The following is a 19,778-nucleotide window of genomic DNA, read 5'->3' as shown; positions in this document are numbered from 1 at the left end:
ATAGATCGATGTGGCATTGAGTCGGGGTCGTGACAGCTTTGGTATCAGAGCTTGACTGCCTGTAGGATTACCAAGCCAAACTGGTCGAAGTTGAGTCTAGAAATGCTTTAGTTATATAAGGTAATTGATTGTGGGATGGAACGTAAGGCTCTTTTTACTCCTTATACCTTATGCCTTCTGATTCGAGTCATCTTATCTTTCCTACGGGGTTAAGAAATTAGGATTTCTCTTCTTTCTATCAGGATCACGTGTTACTAATCTGTAGTCCTATAGGATTGATGGTTCTAAGCTTGCGTTCAATTCCTACTATCTTTTGTATGTTAACTGTTGATCTTGAAACCTTGATATTGTGCTTCTGAGTGGCTATGCCACCATTTTTGTAGCATGTCTCCAATCTTTTGAGCATTTACAGCCGTTATGATGTCCAAGTCATCCCAGGTTTCTAAACAGTCTGATGCATTTGCAAATCCCTTCCTCCTGTTTCCGTTGTCTCCTTGGCCAGGTTAACCACACTAAATTGCTGAGTTAAGGTACTATGTTGCCTCGACATATATGTTGGAGCTATTATTATGACCCTAGGTGTCTAGAGTATCATCTAGTAGTCTAGCCATGTTTTGTGATCCCAGTGTGATAACTCTGGCCATCATTCCCGAATGCATCTCGTGATGTTATTAGTTAGTAGGTATTCTATTCCTGGGTTCTTGAACCCGAGATTCATCCTACTTACTTCATGCTGATAGTGTTTGCTAGTGCCTTTAGGATATTAGTAACCTTTGTGATAGTCCTCGAGGTCCGTGGTATATCCTCCTTCCAAATACCATGAACTGCTTATGGCAGAAGTTCTTGAACCAAAAGATCACAATAAGAGTGCTCTTGATGAGTCCTCCACTTTGTATTGTGAATCTGCCAGTCCTACCTTTCTACATGGATTATCCGAGAGAAATATGTTGAACTCGTTTGACATGCTAGTCCATGCGTCCACAACTCAGAAAATCATATGTTCTTTTGAGTTGTCCCTCTTTACTTGTATTCTGACCTTCGTCTATCAATTGATAGTCAGGAGTAATTGTGCATTCGTGTTATCGATGCTTATTATTTTTGTGGTCCGTCAAGCCATTCTATTCCGGAATGACTAGGAGAAACAAACTCCAGAACCTCATCCATATCCAGGATTGGGTCAAAGTAGTTGTACTCCGCAGATCAAAATGCTAATCCAGCTTCTGGTCTGTTCTACCTTGAAGTATTACCTTCTTTATGTCAGGATTGTCATGAGAATTGCACCACCTCTTATGAATTCTTGACGTAGTGATACTTCTCGCCATCATTACTCATTTCTCGGTTCCTGTGTTGTTGCAACCGGAATGTCGACAAGTGAATCGTGATGTGTGAAATCAATACTCCTAGCAACCTTGTTGCTTGGTAGTTAAAGGGCAATAATTTCATTCTTAGCATGTTGGTTCTTGAATCATCATTCTAAGACTGATCGTGCTACCTAGTCCTTATTTTCGGTGCACCCTTCGATCAATGAGTTAGGATTGTGCCAATCCCTCGCTCCTTTGATCATACCGTCTTTCCCTGAAAAGCAAGATTGTTCTCGAGCTTAATAACATATCGGTGGTTCATGATTTTCCGGATATCTTCTCGGAAGTGTCACTGGGTCGTCACCTGACCGCTATGTTGAGTTCGTGATCAAGTTGGTTTTCTTGTAAACCACCCTTACTCCAAGAATCTGTGTTGGATACCCTGAGCTAGTTGGTTAAGCTAAACAACAACTTGGAGAGTTGGAAGATAAAAGCTTGTCCGACTCAGTTCATTCCAAGGGATATCCTTGTGTGTGTGTGTTGAAGAAAGATGATATCTTCATTGACTGATCCTCGTGTCGATTGTTGGATCTATTGTCTTACCCAAATCTTTGATTTGCGTATGGGCTATCGTGAAATCAAGTCAGAACCAACGATATTCATAATGTTGTCTTACTCATGGTTGATCCCTCGGGCATACACCATTACATCCTTTGGTCTGACCAGGGCTATCACCTTGTTCATATAATTGTGGAATTCCATTCATATGGAAACCTGGATGAATTGTTGTTGAGCCCATCGACAACATCCTTATCCCCTCCATGATTCATGTTGAACATCCAGCTAGTATTGGAAACTTCTATAAGCATTATCTTCATGTTCCGTGCATGAAGCATATGCCCGGATGAAGAAGTGACTTCCTCTAATTCATGTGCATCTGATGCAAGTTGCCGTCGTGGATTCGAGAAAGTCAATGTTGCTTCCTCTGGAATCACCCCAAACCAGTCATGCATACATGCGAAGTATTCTGTGGTTTGGAGACTTGCAACCTTCATTCTATATGAATCCCTAGCACACCAAGCCACTGATTGATTTGTTCAAGGAAAAGAAGTTCTTAAGTGCTAATCCTTAAGGACCCAAAGGTACGTGCGTAGGACTTCGCTCTCCGCAATGATGATTCCCAATCACCAATCAGAACTCGGTAGTGTTTCATTGTAAGACTACTATGTGGTCATGCTTGTCTAGGACATCGTGTTCACATGTGTGTAGCAGAACCAGCTCATGCCTTGGAGTTTGCTATCGTAGTTCATTTCCCGAGAATCTCGCAACGTCATCTCGTCGATTTGTGTTGCAAACTTTCTTTTCTAGACTTGATGAGTCTGGAATATCCTGACGCCAACCAGATCTGAATCTCAGGCAGATACGATGGTTGGGACGTTTCCCAAGAACTATAATAATGGTCTCACCGTAACCGGTAAAGTGGATGTCGTGGCTGACACACTCAGCCGGAAGACCTATTATTGTAGTATCTTGATTGAGGAAGTTGGCCACCTCCCCATAAGGATTTCGTAGGATTTACTCCCTAGTTGTTCCTTATGGATTCTTGTGTTCCCAAAGTCCGACCTTTTACTTGATGTTCTAGATATCAAACCGTCTTTATGAATGGGTTACGCTAGCACATCAAGGAGAACATTAGAAGCGGAGTGCTAAATGTCTCTCGGTCGATCATCCAGATTTTGTTTCCTTGGCCTCGCTAAGGTGAAATCTGAGATGGTGTTGTCTTCCTTTGTATCTGCATCATCCATCATTATTCATCATGGTAGTCCGTTGTGTTGCCAGGATCCTTGACACGGATATTGGTAAGACCTTGATCAATATGGAAATGCTCAAGTTCTTGAGAGCAGGCGCAAGCAAAATCATCCCTTGTGTTGTTTTCAACAAGGTAATCCACATCATCCATACTAGTCCGAGTATGCCATTCTACCGAACTCCTCGAAACCATCACTCGAGATTTGCCTTAGGCTGGTTTAGAGAATCCCAATTATCTCCATATCAAAGGTAATTCTTTTGCCACTTAAGGGATGATTCCACGAGTCACCTCCTCTAAGATGTCTCATTAAGGTATCATGGCAACTCAACTCCTCGCTACGTTGACAACCGTTCACCACCTTCTTAAGCGCGAAATTGTTGCCTACCTAGTGAACCCTTGTCATCTGTTCCACTCCATCCTTATAGATGTATGCCTCGTGTCTCAGCTCGGGGGATGCTGCTATGTCTCATCCCATGACTTGATCCTGAGTTGTTCGGTCTTCAAGAAGATCAATTCTTCTAGAGTTTTCCTTTCCTCTTCTTATCTTGATAGTTGGAGTTCTCAGAGGAAGACATCGAGACAATGATGGTGATCAAATCAATGTTCTTATGAAGGGCAACCTGGATCGTGAAGATTGTGTTAGGTTGCGTTCCCCTTCGTCTTACCCTACGCTTGAATCTCGGGTCGAGATTCTTGTTTAGTGGGGGTGAGTTGTCACATCCCCAGTTCAGGCCTTGCTTGTTTTTGCTTTAGCATCCATGCATCATGTTTAAATTTTTTATGAAACTTGAAATGGGGGCTGATAAACCCTAGCAGCTAATGAATTCAACTAGGGTCAAAATAAAATCTTTTTCAATAAACCCAAAATGCCCTCTAGAAATGTTCATGATTTCTGGTAAAGGTGAAAACCTCTTCCAAAAATGATGCACATATTTTTAGGCCATTCTGGATTTTTGAATTAAATCATTACTTATTTGCTTTTGGGCATTTAAATACTATAAAATATTTTAAATGCTCAAATAATCCCAAACTGAAATGTTTACTGTAGGATATATTTCTAACAGTGGTCATGAGCAGTTGCATGAATTTTGGGATTGATTTAGTATTTTTAATAAAGCCACAAAGCTGCAGAAAATAGAAACGGAAAAGAGAGATAGAGAGGGAAGTACCTGGCGCTCACCTCGCAGCCCACCTGGCCCAACTCCAGCGGCCCAGCCCATCGCAGCCGCCACCGTCTTCAACCTCCTGCCAGTAGGCAGGAGGGCGTGTGGCCACCGCGCGCCGGCACGTGCCCGAGCCACCTCCTGCTTCCGCCGCTTCTGGAGCCACCCCGAGTGCCACGCACCCCCCCCTCGCCCCCTGTACCTCTCCTTTCTCCCCCCTGGACCCCATCCCTTCTCTGCTCCCCTCTCGCGAGCACCACCGAGCGGAGCTCGTCGTCATCGTCGCCGTACCCGTGGCCACCGGCCACCCCTCGCCCTGCCGCTGCGCCCAGACGCCCCGCCTCGTCCCCCTCTTCCTCCTCACCAAGACGGAAGGCGCCGAAAGCCCTGGGTGCCGCCAGCTCCGCCGTTCCCCTCCTCGGCCACGGAGAATAGCCACCGTCGATATGCCGCCGTCTCCGCCTCCCCGAGCTCGCTGAGACCGTCTCCGACCCCGCTGTGAGCTCCGCCTTCTTCTCCCCTGTTCCCCATGCCCGTACGCACCCTCTAGCCGCCCTAGTCACCGGAGCCAATTGCTCCTCGCCACCGGCCATGGCGTAGCCGTGGCCACAGCCGCGCAAGCTCGCTTCCGAGCACACCATCGCCCTCACCGCACTCGCAGGAGTCCAGAACGCCACCCCACGCGCCTCGCCGTGCCCACTAGCACCGTGTTCGACTTCGGCCGAACTCCGGTGACCGCCAGGGTCGTCACCGGCGAAGATTTCGGCCACCCTAGCTGCCGCCACCTGTTGCTTTGGATGTGCGAGAGCCCGGGCTACGCGTAGATGTCCTCCGCCGGCCATTTGGTCGCTGGAGGAGGAATCCCGATGCCCTCCGCCGTCTCGGCCGCGCCGGCGACTCAACGCTGGTGGTTTAGCCCCGATTGACCAGGGGTTTGACCTCCCATGGGTCGCTAACAAGTGGGCCCAGGCCCCAGCTAATCTTAGTTTAGTTTTTAATTAAGATTAATTAACTCCACTGGCATTTTTTAGTTAGTAGTAGTCTAACACTAATTAAGTTAGATTAGTTAGTTAACCACTGACGTGTGGACCCCACACATCAGGTTTGACCTGGACTAACCCCGGTTGACCTGCTGACATCATGCTGCTGTCATGCTGATGCAATAAGCTATTTTCTGGATTAATTCTAATTCAGGAAATTCCAGAAAATATCCAAAACTTCTAAAAATCATATAAAATCAACCATAACTCAGAATTAAATAATTTATATATGAAAAATGATCAGAAAAATCCAATCTATCCATCTGTACCATTTTCATGCATGTTAGAACAACTTATGACTACTGTTTAGGATAAATCAATTAAATGGCATGTAATAAATCACATATGGAGTTTGAATTTGAATCTTTGATTCAAACCAACTTCATTTAACTTGTTGCTAGTTGCATTAGCTCAAACCATAGCATATTGCCATGTCACATTCATGCACCATATTGTTGCATTGCATTGATTGTGTTCTCCCTTGTTTAATGGTATTTGTCCCCTCTCAGTAGACGACGTTCCGACGATGAGTTCGATGACACCAATGAAGAACTATATTATCTTCAAAAGTGCCAGGCAAGCAAAAACCCCTTGTTCATTCCGATACAATCCCACTCTCTCGCTCCTACTCTCTTTTACTGCATTAGGACAACAACGATTCAACTGTTACTTGCTACTGTAGCTGAACCCCTTTATCCTCTGCATGACTTGTCATTGCCACAGTAAATAGATGAAACCCACTAGCATGAGTAGGAGTTGTTTGAGCCCTGATGTGCCTACTCATTCATGCTTGTTTGTCATGCCTGCTATTGCTTAGAGTTGAGTCAGGTCTGATTCATCAGGGATGAATTGGAGGTGTGTGAACATGTCCTACTGTGTGTGAGCTAAGTGTGTGAACACGATTTGGTAAAGGTAGCGGTGAGAGGCCATGTAGGAGTACATGGTGGGTTGTCTCATTGAAGCCGTCCTCAGGAACTGAGTTCTGTGTTTGTGATCCATGAACAGCTACTACCACACATTGGGATCCTTAATTGACTCTCTCGACTTATTAATCAACTCGATCTCTGTCCAGGAGTTGCAACTAGTTTCTGGTGTTTGTAGGTAGTGTTAGTAGTCTACCAAGTGGCACCCGGTACAGGTGGGCTTGGGACAGACTAGGCACAGTGGCCCGGTGTACCAAGTGGCACCCGGATGGTGGACTTGGGAACCCTGCACACATCGTTTGGGGCCGTGAGAGACACCCCGGCCGGATCTCCTTGCGGATGGAACCCGAATAGGCGATAAACCTGGACGAGAGACTTGTGTGGTTAGTCAGGTCGTGGCCGACACCCTCGCTGGGCTTCCGCTTGAAGGTTGCCGAGATACATGTCGTGTAAACGGCGGTAAGTGGCGACAGCGTGTGTGAAGAAGTACACCCCTGCAGGGTTAATATGATCTATTCGAATAGCCGTGTCCGCGGAAAAGGACTTCTGGGTTGCCTGTACAGTTCATAGACAAGTGAAAGTGGATACTCTAAAATACGCAAGATAAGCGTGAGTGCTATGGATGGCGTTCTCGTAGGGAGACGGGAGCGGATCCATAGTGGTGTATTGATATGGTGAATATGTGGACTCGTGTGCGCCACCTCAAAAGAGTTACTTGCAGTCGTAGTTCAGGTTAGCCACCGAGTCAAAGCTGGCTTGCTGCAGCTAAACCCCACCACCCCTTTGTTGATACTGATGCATATGTAGATAGATCTGATGTAAGTCTTGCTGGGTACATTTGTACTCACGTTGCTTAATTTATGTTTTTGTAGAGAGACTTCAGTCTCGCTAGTAGTACCGCGTGGACTTCGACGCTTAGCTTGTTACCTCAGCTACGATCTTGTGCCTTCGGCAGGATCTGGTAGATAGACAGGCTTCTCAGCCTCTTTCATTTGTAGATGTCTGTACTCAGACATGTTAAGCTTCCGCTTGTGCTTTGATTTGTATGCTCTGAATGTTGGGTCATAAGACCCATGTTTGTAATATCTCGCTCCTCGGAGCCTATTGAATAAATACTTGAGTTGTAGAGTCATGTTGTGATGCCATGTGGTATTTGCACATATCGAGCATATTGTGTGTATGTTATTGAAATGCTTGGTATGTGTGGGATCTGACTATCTAGTTGTTTATCCTTAGTAGCCTCTCTTACCGGGAAATGTCTCCTAGTGTTTCCACTGAGCCATGGTAGCTTTCTACTACTCCGGAACACTTAGGCTGGCCGGCATGTGTCCTTTTTCGTTCCTGTGTTCGTCCCTTCGGGGAAATGTCAGCGATGAATACCGGAGTCCTGTTAGCCCGCTACAGCCCGGTTCACCAGAGTCCTGCTAGCCCAGTGCTAAAGCCTGGATTCACTCGCTGATGACCGACACGTTCGATGCTGGGTCATGGATGCATGTCCCTGTAAGTTTGTGCCACTTTGGGTTTACGACTAGCCATGTCAGCCCGGGCTCCTTATCATATGGATGCTAGCGACACTATCATATACATGTGCCAAAAGGCGCAAACGGTCCCGGGCAAAGGTAAGGCGACACCCGTGGGAATACCGTGCGTGGGGCCGCAAAGTGATATGAGGTGTTACAGGCTAGATCGATGTGGCATTGAGTCGGGGTCCTGACAGTTTCTTTCCGGTGTTGCTTCTTAGTTCTGGTAATGTTGTGATTGTGAGGATTCGTTCGACTACTCCCGTTCGTCTTCTTCATGGACTCGTTCTTCTTCCTAGCGGGATTTCAGGCAAGATGACAGCTACCCTGGATCTCACTACTATCATTGCTATGCTAGTTGCTTCGTTCTATGGCTATCCTGCACTACCTATCATTTGCTCTTCAAGCCTCCCAATTGCCATGTCAGCCTCTAACCTTTTTCACCCTTCCTAGCAAACTGTTGCTTGGCTATGTTACGCTTTTCTCAGCCCCTCTTATAGCATTGTTAGTTGTAGGTGAAGTTGAAGATTGCTCCATGGTGAACAGGATTATCTTGGGATATCACAATATCTCTTAATTAATTAATGCATCTATATACTTGGTAAAGGGTGAAAGACTCGGCCTTATGCCTGGTGTTATGTTCCACTCTTTCCGCCCTAGTTTCCGTCATACCGGTGTTATGTTCCCGGATTTTTCGTTCCTTACGCGGTTGGGTGATTTATGGGACCCCCTTCACAGTTCGCTTTGAATAAAACTCCTCCAGCAAGGCCCAACCTTGGTTTTACCATTTACCTCACCACCACCTATACCCTTCCCTTGGGTCGGCCAACCCGAGGGTCATCTTTATTTTAGCCCCCCCCCGGGCCAGTACTTGTCTAAGTGTTGGTCCGAACCGAGCCGCCTGCGGGGCCACCTCGGGGAAACTCGAAGTCTGGTTTTACTCGTAGCCTGTCTCATCCGGTGTTGCCCTGAGAACGAGATATGTGCAGCTCCTATCGGGATTGCCGGCACATCGGGCGGTCTTGCTGGTCTTGTTTTACCATTGTCGAAAATGTCTTGTAAACCGGGATTCCGAGTCTGATCGGGTCTTCCTGGGAGAAGGTATATCCTTTGTTGATCGCGAGAGGTTATCATGGGCTAAGTTGGGACACCCCTGCAGGGTTTGAACTTTTGAAAGCCGTGCCCGCGGTTCTGTGGCAGATGGGAATTTGTTAATGTCCAGTTGTAGATAACTTGACACCAGATCCGAATTAAAATGCATCAACCGTGTGTGTAGCCGTGATGGCCTCTTTTAGGCAGAGTCCGGGAAGTGAACACGGTTTTTGGGTTATGTTTGGCGTAAGTAGGAGTTCAGGATCACTTCTTGATCATTGCTAGCTTCACGACCGTTCCTTTTGCCCTCTTCTCGCTCTTATTTGCGTATATTAGCCACCATATATGCTTAGTCGCTACTGCAGCCTCACCACTTTACCTCTTCCTTTCCATTTAAGCTTTGCTAGTCTTGATACCCATGGTAATGGGATTGCTGAGTCCTCGTGGCTCACAGATTACTACAACAACAGTTGTAGGTATAGGTTATGCGATGATCATGACGCGAGAGCGATGTTTGCTTGTTTTAGAGTTCTTCTTCTGCTTCTTCTTCGATCAGGGCATAGGTTCCAGGTCGGCAGCCTGGGCTAGCAGGGTGGATGTCGTTTGAGCTTCTGTCTGTGGTTCACCTGTAGTCGGATGATGTTCTCATGTATGATATATTGTTGTATTCATGTGTCTTTGGATGTATTGGATGTATCCCCACTATTATGTAATGTTGATGTGATGATATCCACCTTGCAAAAGCGTCTTCAAGATGCGCTTCTATCCTTGGTGGGACATTCGAGTTCCTTTAGGATAGGGTCATATCTTGGGCGTGACAAGTTGGTATCAGAGCCTCAACCGACCATAGGAGCCCCCTTGATTGTTGGCCGTTGTTGAGTTTAGAAGAGAACTATTTTGAGTCTTAGGATTATGTATATCGGAGAGTAGGATTCTTTTTACTCCTCAGCCCCCTTCGTCGCTCTGGTGAGGTCTCTTGACGTAGATGTTTTGACTTTCCTCTCCTCAAATTTCACTAATTTTTTTTAGGATCACGCGGGTATCTTGGAATCGTTCCGATGGTTTTGTGACGAGAACATTGTTCTTGGTGCCTCCTGTCTTTTTTGTGGCAGTGACTCGGGGAGTTGAGCTCCGAGGTGTTGTCGTCACAATTTTATCGTTGCAGTTCTGGAATACCTGAGTGTTGCCGACATCGAAAATCTCTTCTTCTTCTTCTTCTTCTTCTTCTTCTTCTTCTTCTTCTTCTTCTTCTTCTTCTTCTTCTTCTTCTTCTTCTTCTTCTTATTATTCTTATTATTATTATTATTATTATTATTATTATTATTATTATTATTATTATTATTATTATTATTATTATTATTATTATTATTATTATTATTATTATTATTATTCTTCTTCTTCTTCTTCTTCTTATTATTATTATTATTATTATTATTATTATTATTATTATTATTATTATTATTATTATTATTATTATTATTATTATTATTATTATTATTATTATTATTATTATTATTCTTCTTATTCTTCTTATTATTCTTCTTATTCTTCTTCTTCTTCTTCTTCTTCTTCTTCTTCTTCTTCTTCTTCTTCTTCTTCTTCTTCTTATTCTTATTCTTATTCTTCTTCTTATTCTTCTTCTTATTCTTCTTCTTATTATTATTATTATTATTATTATTATTATTATTATTATTATTATTATTATTATTATTATTATTATTATTATTATTATTCTTCTTCTTCTTCTTCTTATTCTTATTCTTCTTATTCTTCTTCTTCTTCTTCTTCTTCTTCTTCTTCTTCTTCTTCTTCTTCTTCTTCTTCTTCTTCTTATTATTATTATTATTATTATTATTATTATTATTATTATTATTATTATTATTATTATTATTATTATTCTTCTTCTTCTTCTTCTTCTTCTTCTTCTTCTTCTTCTTCTTCTTCTTCTTCTTCTTCTTCTTCTTCTTCTTCTTCTTCTTCTTCTTCTTCTTCTTCTTCTTCTTCTTCTCATTTTCTAGGTGAGACGGCTTCGCAGCAAGCTCTTTCGACCTTACAGCTATCTCGAAACTCACACGGGCATCAAAGGCAGCATATTTTATCCGCTCGTAGGTCAAGGGATAATTCTCCCACCAGACGACCTTAATCCCAGCGTCTCGTCACCCTTCTCAAGATTTGTTCCGAGCATAGAATTTGCTACGTCGAACAGGGATGGTGTTTTTTTATCACAATCCTCTACAGGAATTCTGGTTTGTAGAACAGCGATTATTTTCAAGTCAAGGTTGTACGACGCGAGCTTCTCTTTGTACCCTTCTATGGCTGCCCCACGAAAGTATATGTCCTCCTGAGGCATGAAATCGTGGAGCTCACCTGGTATGGACGGGGCATGTATGATGTGATACACCAAAACTTCATCTTCGAGGCACAACTGAAGGACGGCGGCGTGTTGGATCTTCCCAGTGGCATGCTCCATGTACTCTGCGTCGAGACCGACGACCTTCATCTCCACCTTTTGGAGGGAGTTGGATACATTGTTCATCCACTCCCGAAAAATCCTTGGGTGGTCAGTGACGGTGGCAACTATGCTCAATGAGCCTTCAACGAGGATATGTTTGATGCTAAAAACCTGCATAGGGATCTCTTTCGCCATTAGGAACCACTGGACCGGAGGGCTATGGTTTGGAGAATTAGGATTAAGATGGCTAGTCTAACTGAAGAAGATGATTATTTAAAGGGGCTTCCGAATTACTCAAGGAGGATGTGAATCTAGTGGGGTTGGAATCAAAATGAAGGAGAGGTGAAGAAGCCGAGGAAAATTGGTTCCCGATGGAGAACTAAATGGGAGAAGTGGCATGCAGGTAGTTGATTAGACGGCTAGGTAGACCAACCTGCAAAACGAAAAGTCTATGCAGGTAGCATACTAAGAAGTGGTCTGTGTCCGTGTACGTGCCCATCCTTCTATCACTACGTGTGCCACTGGTTAGTTGAGGTCACTCTTTTGAATCACCTGGTGAAACATTTTATGATTAGTTTTTATTTCTGCACCCCTCCTGGCAGGTGGGATCTATGTAAAACCCACTTGGGTGGATGAACAGATATACAAACATATCCATCTCTTTGCAAAAAAAATATGGCGTAGCTGGTTCGGATTGATATTGGCGCGTGCCTGTGGGGCACAACCTTTTTTGATTAAGGAATATATGCGGTTATCCTAAAAAAATAAAAAGCCCTTCTTCGCGCTTCCGCATGCATGAGAATTTGGTTCTACTCGCAATATGGTTGCTACCTGGAGGATGAAGTGAACCCAGATGCATGCTTGCACGGGAGACCTATTTCCTCTATACAATACTACTCCATATGTTACTACTAGCAGTAGTACAACTATGGTACACTTGATGGTCAAAGTATTATTCATTCGGTCCTCACAGTGTAGTGACAAGACCTTGTGCCCGAGGTGACACTAGTCCAGGCGGCGTGTTCGGGTTACCAAAGTCAGCCTCACCTTGTGTAGTGTGCAGTCACTGTCACCGCCGTTGTATAGCATGCCTCGCTTTGTCTCCCTCTCCCCGCCTAGCACCAATCCATCTCCATCTCCGTCTCGCCGGAGATCCTGAGGTCACTCTTCATCATCTCACTTTGCCCCGCGTACCCTTGCCTCGCTCGCCTCCCCTAGTACCAGTATTCCCTCGCTAGCCGCTCCAGCACCGAGAGCCTTCTCCCCCGTAAATCAAGCCCCCAAAGACCCCACCTTCCAAACTCCACCATGGCCAAACGCGAACCACGCAGCATCCATATGAGTCGCGATTGGAGCAATATCCCCAATGACATCCTTGACCTCTGTTGTTCGTGTATGGATATGTTGAGCGTGGTGTGGCTGGCTACATGCTCGAGGGACATGCACATAGCCATCGTCGAAGCGAGGCCTAAGCTTTTCAAGACACCCTGCTTGCTACTATCTGGTCTTGTGAGATTTGCTCACCATGATATGGAGGCATACATGATGCCCCTCGACTTCATTCCGACCTCCATTAGTCGAAACTTCTTTGCAGGTATGTAGTGGGTTGCCGTACATTATTTCCCTCGACTTCGATCGGATCACCATCGCCCGAAACTTCTTGGCAGGTATGTACTAGGTTGGCATGAACTCCCATTGGATGGCTGCCATCAGAGAAGATGGGAAAAAGTTGCTTCTCATGAACTTCCAGACCTCCCATGAGATTATCCTTCCTTAGTTGGAGTATGTAGGGTTTTACCATCGCAGTCCAAGTCATCTAGATTACCACGTCAGTTGGATGGACCTTGTTTTGCAGAAGATTGTAATCTGCCAAGTGCCCACACGACATGTAGATTACACAGACTTCAAGCTAATTGCCTTGTTCGACCGCGGACTCGCCTATCTTTATGTCGGTGCCTTCTTTAGCTAGAGACGACTCAGCTCACAGTGGATCGTCAAAGCTGATATTGTGATGCTATTGAACACAATGGCATCATCTAAGAGATCGACAAAGCAGATGGCACCATGTATTGTTGGGATGACGCATGTAAGTTGTTTTCATACGATGTTAATGATAACGCCATGACACTGTTTGAACTTTTTGTGATGATCGGCATATCCCTGTTTGAGCAGAATTTGAGTAGAACTATGGCAATGTATTAGAGACACCATAAATTAGCTATATTTGGAATGAGTTAATTCATGCAATTGTGACCATGTCATTACAGCCAATTTGTACCCTTGAATAATCAAACGGTTAGGAAGATATGGATATTCCCCTTACTTTATAGTAATTATATACTACTAAATAAGAGTGTGCATCAATAGCCATGTTAGTTTCCTCATTTTCATGATGTAGAAACATGCATCACACTGTTGGTTTCATCTAACCATACACTAGGGAAGTAAATGTGCATATGGAGAACTCTATATTTGGAAGTAGCAAAATCATGTAATGCTTACCATGTGTACATACCTATATTCGCCCTTCACCAATCAATGGCTAGAATAATATCCTCACAAAAATTTGCCCACACAACATGAGTATATAACAATGCATGGTCTGTTAGTTTCCTGAAGAATTTGTTTGTGAGGACAGAACATGATTACATGACATGCATGACATGGTTTTTCGTGTGAAGAATCGATTGCGAGATAACATGAGTATAACCATGCATGGAACTTCTATATTTTCGAACCCAATATACATTTCCCAATATCTCCTCTCAGTTCCAACAGGGACATTTCAATGTTGTTTCTTGCATTATCCTACTCATACTTTGAACAATGTTGGTCTTACATTAACAGTGTCTGTCCTTTTTGATATGATGCAGTGTCCCTACAATTACTGCCCTTTGTAATCACACCACCTTTGCCAAAAACAGGGAAGCACAACTAGTTCCTCACTCAATCAGATGATGGCAAAAGACTGATGACCATTCGTACACGTGGGCTGGAAAAGTTATATTGTAAAAAACCCATTGTGTACAAGCACCATGAAATATGTGAGTATCCGGACAGTGGCTATTACATCTATGAGCAGGATACCAGCTTGTTGCTAGAATTTAGTCTATTTTGGGACAGCCTAATAACTATTTCAGAAATTCCTAAATAAATCCTACAGGCCCACTTACCCCACTTGTTCAAGGCAAGGGATACTACTAAAGTTTAGTCCCACATTGCTAGTTGAGTGGGAGTTGGACCTCCTTATAAGGGAGGTTCTTTCCCCACTTGTATGAGCATGAGAACAAGAGGGACATCCACGCGCGCTCCTCCTCCGCCGCCCGCCTCGCCACACCACGCCTCGTCACGACGCACCGCGGGTTGCGGGAATAGCCGAGCCGATGTCTAAATTTTTGCCACACACTACGGGTATACAAAAGGTCACTCGGAAGCTGAAACATTTTTCCTGTAGTGGACACTGAATCCGAACGGCACGCCTCTTCGGCTGCTGCATGTTTGTTTCGTCTCCCGTGTTCCCTTCAGCTCCCGGCGCAGCCTCTCGCCTCCTTCTCTTGCGCCTATAAAAGGGAGGTCGCTCCTCTCAGAGAGACATACCAGAACTTCTCGTTCCTCTCGCCACCGGTTCCAATCTCTGTGCTGCTGCTGTCTTCCTCATCCCGGCTTCCGAAACCGCTCCTCTTTGAGTCATGTACAGGAGAAGGGTGATAAGGTTTTTGGGGAGCGCTCTGCGCGACTACTGACTTCTTCGTCACGGACGCCCCGGACTCCGACGACTACTTCCCCGACGATGACTACTTCCCCGACGTCGACAACCTCCTCGACGACATGGAGGACACCGACCCCAAGTCCAGTGCCTCTGCTCCAGCTGCTGTCCAGTACGTGTTCTTGTTTTTCCTGTTGGAGATCCTGCCACAGTTCTTTCTTCTAGTGCTTACCCTACACATGTTAGGATCTACCTCATATATGCGTCTTGATCTACTGTCTGCTCGAGAGATGATGCTTTCTAGCTCATATATGCATATGTTATTTACCTTCACTTTGTCAAATCACATGACTTGTTTTATCACTGCTATACTAGTCATGTTTTATCTAGTATTTCTGTTAATAAAATAATTCGGTAAATTCCTCATATTTCCAACAATCCAAAAACCTTATTATAGGCAATTTACCTCGAATGGTTTTGGATCTTCCATGAGACCTCCTATGTTTGAGGGTATCCACTATAAGAGGTGGCGCGTGAGAGCAGTCTTATGGTTTCAAACCATGAGTTGCTATGACGCCACTCTTGGTAGACCTGAAGGAGAATTTGATGCTCAACGGGCACAAGCTTTTCAGAAAATGGATACTTTGTTTAAGGCTGCTCTCTTGAGTGTTCTTGGTGAGAGCATAGTTGATGCTTATGAGTCAATTGATAATGGAAAAGATATGTGGGATGCACTCGAGGCCAAGTTTGGGGTCTCGGATGCTGACACTGAGCTGTAAATCATGGAGCAATTCTATGACTACAGGATGACTGAAGAGCGCTCCGTGGTTGAGCAAGCTCATGAGATACAGTCATTTGCTAGAGAACTTGAGCACTTCAATTGTATCCTACCGGACAAGTTTGTTACCAGGGGTATCATCACTAAGCTTCCTCCTTCGTGGAGGAACTTTGCTACCTTACTGAAGCATAAGAGACAGGAGTTTTCCGTTTGGATCTCATTGTTACTCTTGATGTGGAAGAAAAGGCGAGAGCAAATGACACACGTGTTCGAGGTATTGAGGGAGGATCTCGTGCCAATCTGGTACAGAAGAAAAACTTCTAGTCCCACAAGTTCAAGAACAAGGGCAAGCTTGATGGTAAAGCAAAGTTTGATGGGAAGAACAAGGTTGTACAACACATGAACTTCAAGAAGAAGAGTGACAAGAAGAAAGGTGCTTGTCATGTGTGTGGAGATCCTGATCATTGGGCTCCTAGTTGTCCTAATCGCTATGACAAGCGTCATCTTGGGAAAGGCGGCAAGACCGCTAATGTTGTCATCGGAGACATTGACATGAAGGATGCTGGGTATGGTATATTTCCCACTATTCTTTCAGTATGTCATTCTCCTGATTGGTTGATTGACACGGGTGCTAATGTGCATGTATGCGGTGATATTTCCATGTTTTCGTCTTATCATACCGCAGGGACTTCAACCGTGCTGATGGGCAACGGTTCAAGTGCTTCTGTTCGTGGTGTTGGCACAGTCGATCTGAAGTTTACTTTGGGAAAGATTGTGCGGCTGAAGAACATGCATTATGTCCCCTCCATCAATAAAAATCTTGTTAGCGGATCTCTTCTGTGTAGAGATGGCTATAAGCTTGTCTTTGAGTCGAATAAATTTGTAATATCCAAGTATGGAACCTTTGTTGGTAAAGGCTATGAGTCAGGAGGCCTGTTTCATTTATCCTTATTAGACATTTGCAATAAATTTGTTAATCATATTTGCAACAATAGTGAATCAAATGTGTGGCATGCACGTCTTTGTCATGTTAACTTTGGTTGCATGTCACGACTAGCGAAGTTGAACTTAATCCCCAGTTTCACCACTGTCAAGGGATATAAGTGTCAACTGTGTGTGCAAGCTAAGCAACCTCGTAAGTCTCACGTGACTGCGGAGACGAGAAATCTTGCACCACTAGAACTTATACATTCAGATCTATGTGAAATGAATGGTGTTTTGACAAAAGGTGGAAAGAGATATTTCATGACGTTAATTGACGACTCCACTAGATACTGCCATGTGTATCTTCTGAAATCTAAGGATGAGGCTTTGAACTTTTTCAAGATCTATAAAGCTGAAGTGGAAAACCAACTTGATCGAAAAATCAAGAGGCTTAGGTCCGACTGTGGTGGAGAGTATTTTTCCAATGAATTTGATGCTTTTTGTGCGGAACATGGTATAATCCATGAGAGGACGCCTCCCTACTCACCTCAGTCAAATGGGGTGGCCGAAAGAAAGAATCGTACTCTAGCTGATTTGGTTAACGCCATGTTAGACACATCGGGTCTCTCCAAGGCATGGTGGGGGAGGCGATATTGATAGCATGCCATGTCCTAAATCGAGTCCCCACAAAGAACAAAGAGATAACTCCATTCGAGGAATGGGAGAAGAAAAGGTTAAAACTCTCTTATCTGCGAACATGGGGTTGTTTGGAGAAAGTCAATGTACCAATTCCAAAGAAGCGGAAGCTGGGACCAAAAACTGTGGATTGTGTTTTCCTGGGATATGCCTTTCATAGCATTGGTTATAGATTCTTGGTTGTAAAATCTGAGGTACCTGACATACATGTCGGTACAATCATGGAGTCGAATGATGTGAATTTCTTTGAAGATATCTTTCCCATGAAGGATATGCCTACCTCATCTAATCAGGAGATGCCAAGTTCATCGAATCAGGAACCAGTTAAAATTGCTGAACCTGCCATTTCGATGGAACACTTTGAAAGTCCTCTGGAGGAGAACAATGAAGTTCCTACTAGGAGTAAGAGACAGAGGACTGCAAAGTCTTTTGGTGATGATTTTCTTGTGTATCTCATAGATGACACTCCCAGTTCTATTTCAGAGGCCTATGCATCTGAAGATGCTGACTACTGGAAGGAAGTAGTTCGTAGCGAGATGGATTCCATCTTGGCGAATGAAACTTGGGAGATAACTGATCGTCCTTATGGGTGCAAACATATAGGATGCAAATGGGTATTCAAGAAGAAGCTTAGGCCTGATGGTACTATTGAAAAGTACAAGGCTCGGCTCGTGGCTAAGGGTTATACCCAAAAGGAAGGTAAAGATTTCTTTGATACTTACTCACCTGTGGCTCGACTGACCACTATTCGAGTTCTACTTTCACTAGATACAGCTATGGTCGAAGCAGATTGGCTTCATCGGCTCTTGAATGACTTGCCGGTAGTTGAGAAACCTGTACCGGGTATCCTTATGAACTATGACAATCAAACTGTGATCACTAAAGTGAGCAGCTCAAAGGATAACATGAAGTCATCAAGACACGTTCAGAGAAGGTTAAAGTCTGTCAGAAAAATGAAAAACTCTGGAGTTACTGCATTGGATTATATCCAAACGTCCAAAAATCTGGCAGATCCTTTTACTAAGGGTCTGTCATGTAATGTGATAGATAATGCATCGGGGGAGATGGGTATGAGACCCACAATATGAGTTGTTCACAGTGGTAACCTATTATTTGTGATAGGAGATCCCGTGAATTAGATGTGGAAGACAAGTTGTTGGTCAACTGGGAGGAGAGTATCCTTACTGTTAAAAATACCACTCCATGAAGATGCAATACTCTCCTAATCTGCATGGCAGATTGATGTATATCGTAATGTGTTCTAAGTGGCTCTTTGAAGCAGAGTTGTTGTCCTGCAGAACATCTTTTGAAGAACGCACCTATATGAGTCGGATTGTTAAACGTCGCAATCTATGAGAGTAGGGTTCTCTCTAGTAAACTCATGAAAGGTCTCGGAGTATGACGCATAAGCTCCACCCGCGGGGAAGACCCACGGTAGCCACGTATCGGTCAAGGCTTTATGTGAAGCTAGATTCGCAGAAAACTTGCAGTTCAAGGCCCAGTCCACTGCCCAAGTTGCTTACTAGTGTAGCATAGAGTTCTAGGTGGAAGTTCAACTTAACAGTCTCCACTGTAGTACCGGTATATAAAACATTGTTTTGGAACCAAAGGCAAATATTGTGTACCTCTGGGATCTGGTGGGGGATTGCTGGAATTTAGTCTATTTTGGGATAGCCCAATAACTATTTTAGAAATTCCTAAATAAATCCTAGAGGCCCACTTAGCCCATTTGTGCAAGGCAAGGGATACTACTAAAGTTTAGTCCCACATTGCTAATTGAGTGGGAGTTGGACCTCCTTATAAGGGAGGTTCTTTCCCCACTTGTAGCATGAGAACAAGAGGGACATCCACGCGCGCTCCTCCTCCGCCACCCGCCTCGCCACGCCACGCCTCGTCACGGCGCGCCGCAGGTTGCGGGAATGATCCGAGCCGATGTCTAAATTTTTGCCACGCACTACGGGTATACGAAAGGTCACTCGGAAGCTGAAACATTTTTCCTGTAGTGGACACTGAATCCGAACGGCGCGCCTCTTCGGCTGCTGCCTGTTTGTTTCGTCTCCCGCGTTCCCTTCAGCTCCCGGCGCAGCCTCTCACCTCCTTCTCTTGCGCCTATAAAAGGGAGGTCGCTCCTCTCAGAGAGGCATACCAGAACTTCTCCTTCCTCTCGCCACCGGTTCTAATCTCTATGCTACTGCTGTCTTCCTCATCCCGGCTTGCGGCGTGCACCGCGAGTCGGGACAGTAGGCCTCCGAAACCGCACCTCTTTGAGTCATATACGGGAGAAGGGTGATAAGGTTTTTGGGGAGAGCTCTGCGCGACTACTGACTTCTTCGTCACGGATGCCCCGGACTCCGACGACTACTTCCCCGACGA

The sequence above is a fragment of the Triticum aestivum genome, chromosome 6B (genome assembly GCF_018294505.1).
Source record: "Triticum aestivum cultivar Chinese Spring chromosome 6B, IWGSC CS RefSeq v2.1, whole genome shotgun sequence".
NCBI classification, from domain to species: Eukaryota; Viridiplantae; Streptophyta; class Magnoliopsida; order Poales; family Poaceae; genus Triticum; species Triticum aestivum.
This window is presented reverse-complemented; position numbering follows the sequence as displayed.